This window comes from Tursiops truncatus, chromosome 16 (assembly GCF_011762595.2).
Source record: "Tursiops truncatus isolate mTurTru1 chromosome 16, mTurTru1.mat.Y, whole genome shotgun sequence".
Classification (NCBI taxonomy): Eukaryota; Metazoa; Chordata; class Mammalia; order Artiodactyla; family Delphinidae; genus Tursiops; species Tursiops truncatus.
The window spans coordinates 83012169-83020629 of NC_047049.1; the positions used below are offsets into that span (position 1 = coordinate 83012169).

Sequence of the window (8461 nt, forward strand, 5' to 3'; positions counted from 1 at the left end):
GGAGCTGGATATGAGCCTGTGGCTGAGGACGATGAGGTTCTGAGTGTGCAGAGCTGACCCTGGAGCTCCGTGCATAGTGCCGTCTCCTCCTCGGACCACAGGCCGGGACGCCCAGCAAAGAGGGTCCCTCCTTCCAAGCAGCCACAGTGAGCTGTGCTGAGCTCCCTGGGGTGCCTCCCACCTCCCCTGTGCCTCGCCCCGAGACAGCATCTCAGGGTCCCGCAGCCACCGGGGGCGGGGGGCAGTGTCTTCTCGCGGGTCGATATTGAAAGTCAGTTTCTGGAGAAGAAGTTAGTCTTTAATGGAAACAACACTGGGAAGAATCCGGGCCCCTTCATACAAACCAACACTGAGCCTGAGCCCGTAACCGTGACGGCACTGCCCCTGCCGTGGGGACCCTGTCCCGTGGTCCTCACTGCTCTCCACCCCGGTTGCATCAGGGGCGTCCCTCTCTTACCCTCAGGGGAGCCCTGAGTGTCCTCCCTGTGAAAGTCTATGTTCTGTGCATGGGGACCCATCTCTTGGCCGAGGAGAGAGAGATCGCTGACCCGCAGCCACAGATAGAGCGCCCTCTGTCCTCACCTTGAGGGAGGTGAGGGCTCCCCCCTTCTCCTCACCTGGCGTCTTGGGCGGGAAGCAGAACCCCACCCCACGCAGAAGCTGAATGTGAGGGGTGCCAGGGCTGGGGACTGGCGCAGGTCCGAGCCAGGGGTCACTGCTGGGGAGCCCGAGGGGTGCTCAGGGGCGGTGCCGCCTCCAGAGCCCCCAGCCCGAAGCTCTGACCTTCCCGCAGCTCCCAGGGCGCCCACGTGCTTTACTAAGGCCTCTCCTGCTCACACAAGCTGCAGCGGTTCTTGCTGTAGCGGCTCAGAACTTCGTCTGGCCTGAGCACAATCAAAGCCACGTCTGTAAGTCGCCCACCTGCTCTGAGAGGTGCTCTCTTGGGAAGAAGGAGCCCCACCTTGGAGAGGGAGGGAACGGCCGGGCCTGAAGCCTCCTCTGGCCGGGAAGCAGGGCATGCGTTCTTGGCTCGAAGCGGAGTTAGGAGCCGAGGGTTGGGTGGCTCCCGGGTGGGGCCGGGCAGGGCTGGGTGTGTCACTGGACCGGCAGGGCTAAGATGAGCTCCGGGAAACAGGGCAGGGGAGTGGGGCGGGAAACCTGGGCCAGGGGACTGGGATGGCCCCTCCCTGCTCCGCGGGTCACTCTCAGACACCCTGAGGGCCTTCACTGCCCAGTAGGCCACCTCCCTGCCTCAGGTGGAGCTCCGGGCTCTCGGGAGCCCCTGCTTTCCCAAACGAGGCGCAAACTTGATGAAGAGACACAGATAGTGGAAACTGCAGCCAACACCTAAAAACACGTATGAATTGTGTTCCCCAAATTCCACTTATAGGGACCAGTCCTTAAAAAAAATAGAGACTGAAGGATGCAGATGTACAGTACAATTAGTAGAGCGAAAAACTGGGAATGGCCCAATTGTGAACAGCCGGGGCTGCTGAGTAACATGGAATGTGTGGCCACCGATACAGGACAAGGGATGCAGGACTGACATGCATGTCCACCTGTGAGGACATCAGTTTACAGAAGCAGACAGCCCTGGAGCCTCACCACCCTTACCCTCTTGTGTGCACACGCACACACACACACCCCACTGCACTGTCAATTGGAAAAGACTGGAAAAATGGAAACCACTTGTTAAGGACAATTATTTCTTTTTTTCAGAATTTTATTTTATTTTCTCCCAGTTTTATTGAGATATAGACACACAGCACTGTATAAATGTAAGGTATACAGCATACCAATCTGACTTACAATCATCATGAAGTTTAGCGACTGTCCATCCTCTCATATAGACACAAAATAAAAGAAAAAGAAAACATGTATTTTCCCTTGTGAGGAGAGCTCTTAGGATTTACTCTTAAGAACTTTCATATATAACACACAGCAGTGGTAACTGTATTTATCATGTTGGACATCACATCCCTAGTACTCATTTATCTTTTTTTTTTGAATTTTTGAATTTTATTTTATTTATTTTTTTATACAGCAGGTTCTTATTATCTATTTTATACATATCAGTGTATACATGTCAGTCCCAATCTCCCAATTCATCCCACCACCATCCCCTGCCGCTTTCCCCCTTGGTGTCCATACGTTTGTTCTCTACATCTGTGTCTCTGTTTCTGCCCTGCAAACAGGTTCATCTGTACCATTTTTCTAGGTTCCACATATATGCATTAATACATATTTGATTTTCTCTTTCTGACTTACTTCACTCTGTATGACAGTCTCTAGATCCATCCACGTCTCTACAAATGACCCAATTTTGTTCCTTTTTATGACTGAGTAATATTCCCTTGTATATATGTACCATATCTCCTAGTATTCATTTACCTTATAATTGGAAGTTTGTACCTTTTCAACCACCTTCATTCAGTTCCCCTTCCCATCATCCCCCACCTCTTGTAACCACAGATCTGGTCTTTTCTTCTATGAGTTTGTTTGTTTGTTTTTCAAAGTATATTGGACCTTGAACACTATGTTAGTTCCTGGCACACAACACAGTGTTATGTCTATACATTTCAAAATGATCATCATGATTAGTCTAGTCACCATCTGTCTCCAGACAAAAATATTAAACTATTATTGACCATATGCCCCACTAATACAATACATTTCATTCCCGTGACTCATTTATCTGTAACTGGAAATCTGTACCTCTTCATCTCCCTCATCTATTTCTGGCATCCCCATACGACTCTTCCTTCTAAAAACTACCTGTTTGTTCTCTGTATCTATGAGTCTGTTGCTATTTTGTTGTTCGTTCTTTCATTTGTTTTGATTTTTAGATTCCACACAGAAATAAAATAATATGATATTTGTCTTTCTCTGTCTGACTGATTTCGCTAAGCATAAGGTCCATCCATGCTGTTGCAAATGGCAAAATTTCATCCTTTTTTGATAGCAGAGTAATAGTCCATTGCGTGTGTGTGTGTGTGTGTGTGTGTGTACCACATATTTTTTAATCTATTCATCTGTCGATGGGCACTTAGATTGCTTCCATATTTTGGTTATTGTAAATAATGCTGTTATGAACGTTGGGGTGCATATATATCTTTTTGAATTACTGTTTTTGTTTTCTTTTGATAAATACCTAAAAGTGGAATTGCTGGGTTGTATGGTAGTTCTATTTTTAGTTTATTTAGGAACCTCAGTACTGTTTTCCACAGTGGCTGCACCAATTTACATTCCCACAAACAGTATATAAGGGTCCCCTTTTCACCACATCCTCTCCAACATTTGTTATTTGTGTTCTTTTTGATGACAGCCATTCTGACAAGAATGAAGTGATATCTCATTGTGGTTTTGATTTGCATTTGTCTGATGATTGATGATGTTGAGCATCTTTTCATGTGTCTGTTGGTCATCTGTATGTTCTTGGGGAAATGTCCGTTCAGCTCTTCTGCCCATTTGGGTTTTTGTTTTTTTTGTTTTTGGGGGGTTGAGCTGAATGAGCTCTTTGTCTATTTTGGGTGTTAAGCCCTCATCAGAGACATTGTGTGCAAACATCTTCTCCCATTCAGTAGGCAGCCTTTTCCCTTTGTTGATAGTTTCCTTCACTGTGCAAAAGATTTGAGTTTGATGGAATCTCATCTGTTTATTTTTGCTTTTGTTTTCCTGGCCTGAGGAACATATCTGAGAAAATATTGCTAAGACCGATATCAAAGTGCATACTGCCTATGTGTTCTTCTAGAAGTTTTATGGTGTCAGGTCTTACATTTAAGTCTTTAATCCATTTTGAGTTTATTTTGTATCTGGTTTAAAAGGAAGATAATTATTTCTTAGTAGAAGGAACATATCTTCTTTTCTTATTTTTATTTATTTATTTTTAATTAATTTATTTTATATTTGGCTGCATTGGGTCTTTGTTGCTGCACTCAGGCTTTTCTCTAGTTGTGGCGAGCGGGGCCTACTCTTCGTTGTGGTGCACGGGCTTCTCATTGTGGTGACTTCTCTTGTTGCGGAGCACGGGCTCTAGGTTCGTGGGCTTCAGTAGTTGTAGCTCTTGGGCTCTAGAGCGCAGGCTCAGTACTTGTGGCGCAGGGGCTTAGCTGCTCCATGGCATGTGGGATCTTCCTCAACCAGGGCTCGAACCCATGTCCCCTGCATTGGCAGACGGATTCTTAACCATTGCACCACCAGGAAAATCCCTCACAGGTCTTTGTTTTTGTTTTTTGTTTTTTTTGCCAGGCTCATGTGGTTTAATGAGTTTTACTTATTGGATAAAAGTGTCAATGTTGTGATGGAAAAAAAAAACAACGCAGCTCCAGTCCTCGTTTCAACCCTGTCACAGCCCAAAGGGGACTGGCCCAGTGGAGACCATGGCCACCCAGAGCCACTGTGGGGGTGGGGCCGTCTCAGGGCAAGGGGAGAGTAGGGCAGTGCAGCCTCACTCCTTGAACTTCCACTCCTGGCGGCACATGGGGCAGTGCTGCTGCACCTGCTGCACGTTGAGCCACTTGAGGATGCAGTGCATGTGGAAGCAGTGCGAGCACTGGCCCCACGCCAGCGGGCAGTCTTCACCTGGCACCTTGCAGTCCAGGCAACAGCCATTGAAGGCCATCCGGCAGATGCCGCAGTTCTCGTCGTTGGCCACCCAGAGCCAAGTGACCACGCCGTTCCAGTACTTGATCTTCACCTTCATGGTGCGGGAAGCCCCTGCCGACCTAATCGCGCGCTGCCCCACCCGCCTTCAGTTGGCAGCGCCGGCGCCGCGCGGGAAGGTATGTCACGTCTTTTTTAATTTACAAAATTTTTAGTTTTTAAGGAAGTTTCTAACGAAGATAAAATCAAGCAAAATCTGCTCTTCATAGCCTACCCTCCCCAAATTTGGGGCCCAAACATACGTATGCAGATATGCAGAGAATAAGTAAACACCTTGGAATTATTATACCTTGATAAAGAGCATAAAGAATTAAAGAACCTGCTCTAGACAGTGAACGTTTAGCATTTTCTGTTGTATTGTAAAGGGGGTGAAAACTATTAGAGGAACAATTTAAGCTCTGAAGCTCGGAGCTGCAAGTGTGGATATCCAGTGGCACTCACCCAGGGTAATCGTTGAAAAGATTCTGGGAAGAAACTGAGAACCTTACAAAATAGCCGTAGTAATAACACCTTCCCTTTATGTATTGAAGATAGTATTATCTGTTAGAAAATAGAAACTTCTCCTTGGAGTTAGATTACTATGATGTTCACATACAAAAACTAGATTGGAACATTCATTTTCATACAAGGAAAATGTTTTTCAGACATTTATTAAAGTGATATTTATATTTATTATTAAAGTGATATTTTTCCTGATCTATCACAGACCGAAAACCTCCAGTGTACAGAGCTTGCTAGCATGGATTAAATTTCTGTGATAATTATCCTGGAAATCATATTAGCAAGGACCAAAAATCGATGGGGCAACTGTGTGCAATTTTCCTCAAGACATCCCTCATGGTGCAGTGACAAAGAATCTGCCTGCCAATGCAGGGGACACAGATTCGAGCCCTGGTCCAGGAAGATCCCACATGCCACAGAGCAACTAAGCCCGTGCGCCACAACTACTGAGCCTGCACTGTAGAGCCCACGAGCCACAACTACTGAACCCGTGTGTCTCAACTACTGAAGTCCACATGCCTAGAGCCCGTGCTCTGCAAAAAGAGAAGCCACCACAATGAGAAGCCTGCACACCGCAACAAAGAGTAACCCCGCTTGCTGCAACTAGAGGAAGCCCACGCGCAGCAACGAAGACCCAACGCAGCCAAAAATAAATAAATTTACTAAAAAAAAAAAAAAAAAAGACAGTCGGTGTCCATTCTACTCACTCAAATGACAAACAAACCTGGGTTTGAACACTGAAGGGCAGAAATGCCTCTTCAACACCAGAGTTCTGGAAAATTCTCATACCTTTTTTGTAACATTCCAGGAATTGGCTAAGTGGCAATGTGGGTTATGAGACTGCAATGATACCATTGGAATTCAATGAATAACTTTTTAAAAAAAGCCTCACATACTTTCTTTTTCTTAAACAGCTTTATTGAGGCATAATTTACAAATTATATAATTCACCCATTTAAAGTGTACAATTCAATGGGTTTTAGTATATATTCACTGAGTTGTGCAACTATCATCACAATCAATTTTAGAATATTTTCGTCACATTCCCCCAAACCCATACCCATTAGCAGTCACTTCCCACTTCCCCCCAACCTCTCCCAGCCCCTGGCAACCACTGGTCTGATTTCTGTCTCTATGGATTTGCCTGCTCTGAGCATTTTATATCAATGAGATCAAATGAGATGTGGGAACTTCTTTTTCTTGAGGGAAGGGGTAGGGAAAGAGCAATGGTCTGCTTTTCTATTATTGTAAATTTCTTGCCATATAATATTTATAATCCTTCTGTCCCTAAATATTGTCTTCCTAATTTCCATCCCAGCTGGTAATGGAAAAGAGGATGGTTCCTGACTGGTTATGGCATGGTGTTCTGCTGCACAAAGTGCGTGCTCCACTTGGACACTGCAGGAAGTGGAGGGTGTGGCAGACGTCTCTGCTCTAGTCCCCTGTTCTGCCTGTGGGTCCCCAGCTTCCTACATCACCTAACCAGGTAATAGGAGAAGCCAGATGTGTAAGGATAAGCTGGACGTCTGTGAGAAAGACTTGAGAGTCAAACACCAGAGAAATTAATTCAAACATCAAGTAGAAGGGACAACAGCAAGAATGGAGAGGTGATGCAGCGTCTAGTGTTTAGACAGAAATCAGATCAGATTAACAGCAGGTAAAAAACAAGCAATCAGTGTCCACAGCGTTTTCCCAGGCGCTCTGATAGCCTTAGTCTAGAACACAGCTATTCCACTAGGAAACACTGAAGGGCCAATGGTCCCTTGTCATTGAGTTAAGTCTTTGTGTTCCGGGAGAATGGACAGGCATCCTTGGTTGCCTTCAAAATAGTCATTTTCCCCATCCCACCTCCACAATCCACATCCCCGCCTCCATTCCGGCTACGTATAGGTCTGCCAATGCCAGATACTATATTCCCATTCCTCCTTCCAGGGAGAGTCAAGCATGAGATCCAAACGTGGGAGACTGCTGGAAGACTTCTCAGAATAGATTTCCTACCTAATAAAAAACAGATTCATGAAAAAAAAAATACCAGTGGCAAATTTGGCAAGACATTGTCTTCATTTGATCCCTGGAAGTGTAATAACCACCTTGAGACCATGAAGGGGTAAGTCAGAGGATGGCAACTTGGGAATACAGAATCCATCAAGATCTTGATGGCAATGTTGTACTTCTTTTTTCTTCTATTTTTTTTTAAGTAAAAGTATAATTTATTTATTTTTATTTGTCATTTTTATTTTTAACATCTTTATTGTAGTATAATTGCTTTACAAAGGTGTGTTAGTTTCTGCTTTATAACAAAGTGAATTGCTGTACTTCTGATGTAAGTAATCCCATGGTGCCTTTCTCAGCTTTTTGTTATGTGAGTTTATCAACATTTAGTTGGGCTTTCTGATATTTTTTATTTTGCTTTTATTTTTTTAACATCTTTATCGGAGTATAATTGCTTTAAAACAAAGCGAATCAGCTATACATATACATATACATATATCACAATATCTCTTCACTCTTGCATCTGCCTCCCTCCCACACTCCCTATCCCACCCCTCTAGGTGGTCACAAAGCACCGAGCTAATCTCCCTGTGCTTTGCTTCCCACTAGCTATCTATTTTACGTTTGGTAGTGTATATATGTCCATGCCAGTCTCTCACTTTGTCCCAGCTTACACTTCCCCCTCCCCGTGTCCTCAAGTCCATTCTCTAGTAGGTCTGCGTCTTTATTCCCGTCTTGCCCCCAGGTTCTTCATGAACACTTTTTTTTTTTTTTTTTTTTTTAGATTCCATATATATATGTGTTAGCATACGGTATTTGTTTTTCTCTTTCTGACTTACTTCACTCTGTATGACACTCTAGATCCATTCACCTCACTACAAATAACTCAATTTCGTTTGTTCTTATGGCGGAGTAATATTCCATTGTATATATGTGCCACATCTTCTTTATCCATTCATCTGTCGATGGACACTTAGGTTGCTTCCATATCCTGGCATTGTAATTAGAGCTGCAATGAACATTGTGGTACATGATTCTTTGAATTACGGTTTTCTCAGGGTATACGCCAATACTGGAATTGCTGGGTCATATGGTAGTTCTATTTGTAGTTTTTTAAGGAACCTCCATACTGTTCTCCATAGTGGCTGTATCAATTTACATTCTCACCAACAGTGAAAGAAGGTTCCCTTTTCTCCACACCCTCTCCAGTATTTATTGTTTCTAGATTTTTTGATGATGGACATTCTGACGGGTGTGAGATGATACCTCACTGTAGTTTCGATTTGCATTTCTCTAATGATTAATG

The 8461-nt window shown here is 44.3% G+C and overlaps 1 pseudogene; it reads right to left on the reverse strand.

The window, feature by feature from the left end:
- Positions 1–4234: 4234 nt before the first annotated feature.
- Positions 4235–4702, reverse strand: LOC101329902 (anaphase-promoting complex subunit 11 pseudogene; annotated as a pseudogene).
- Between the last annotated feature and the right edge of the window lie 3759 nt (positions 4703–8461).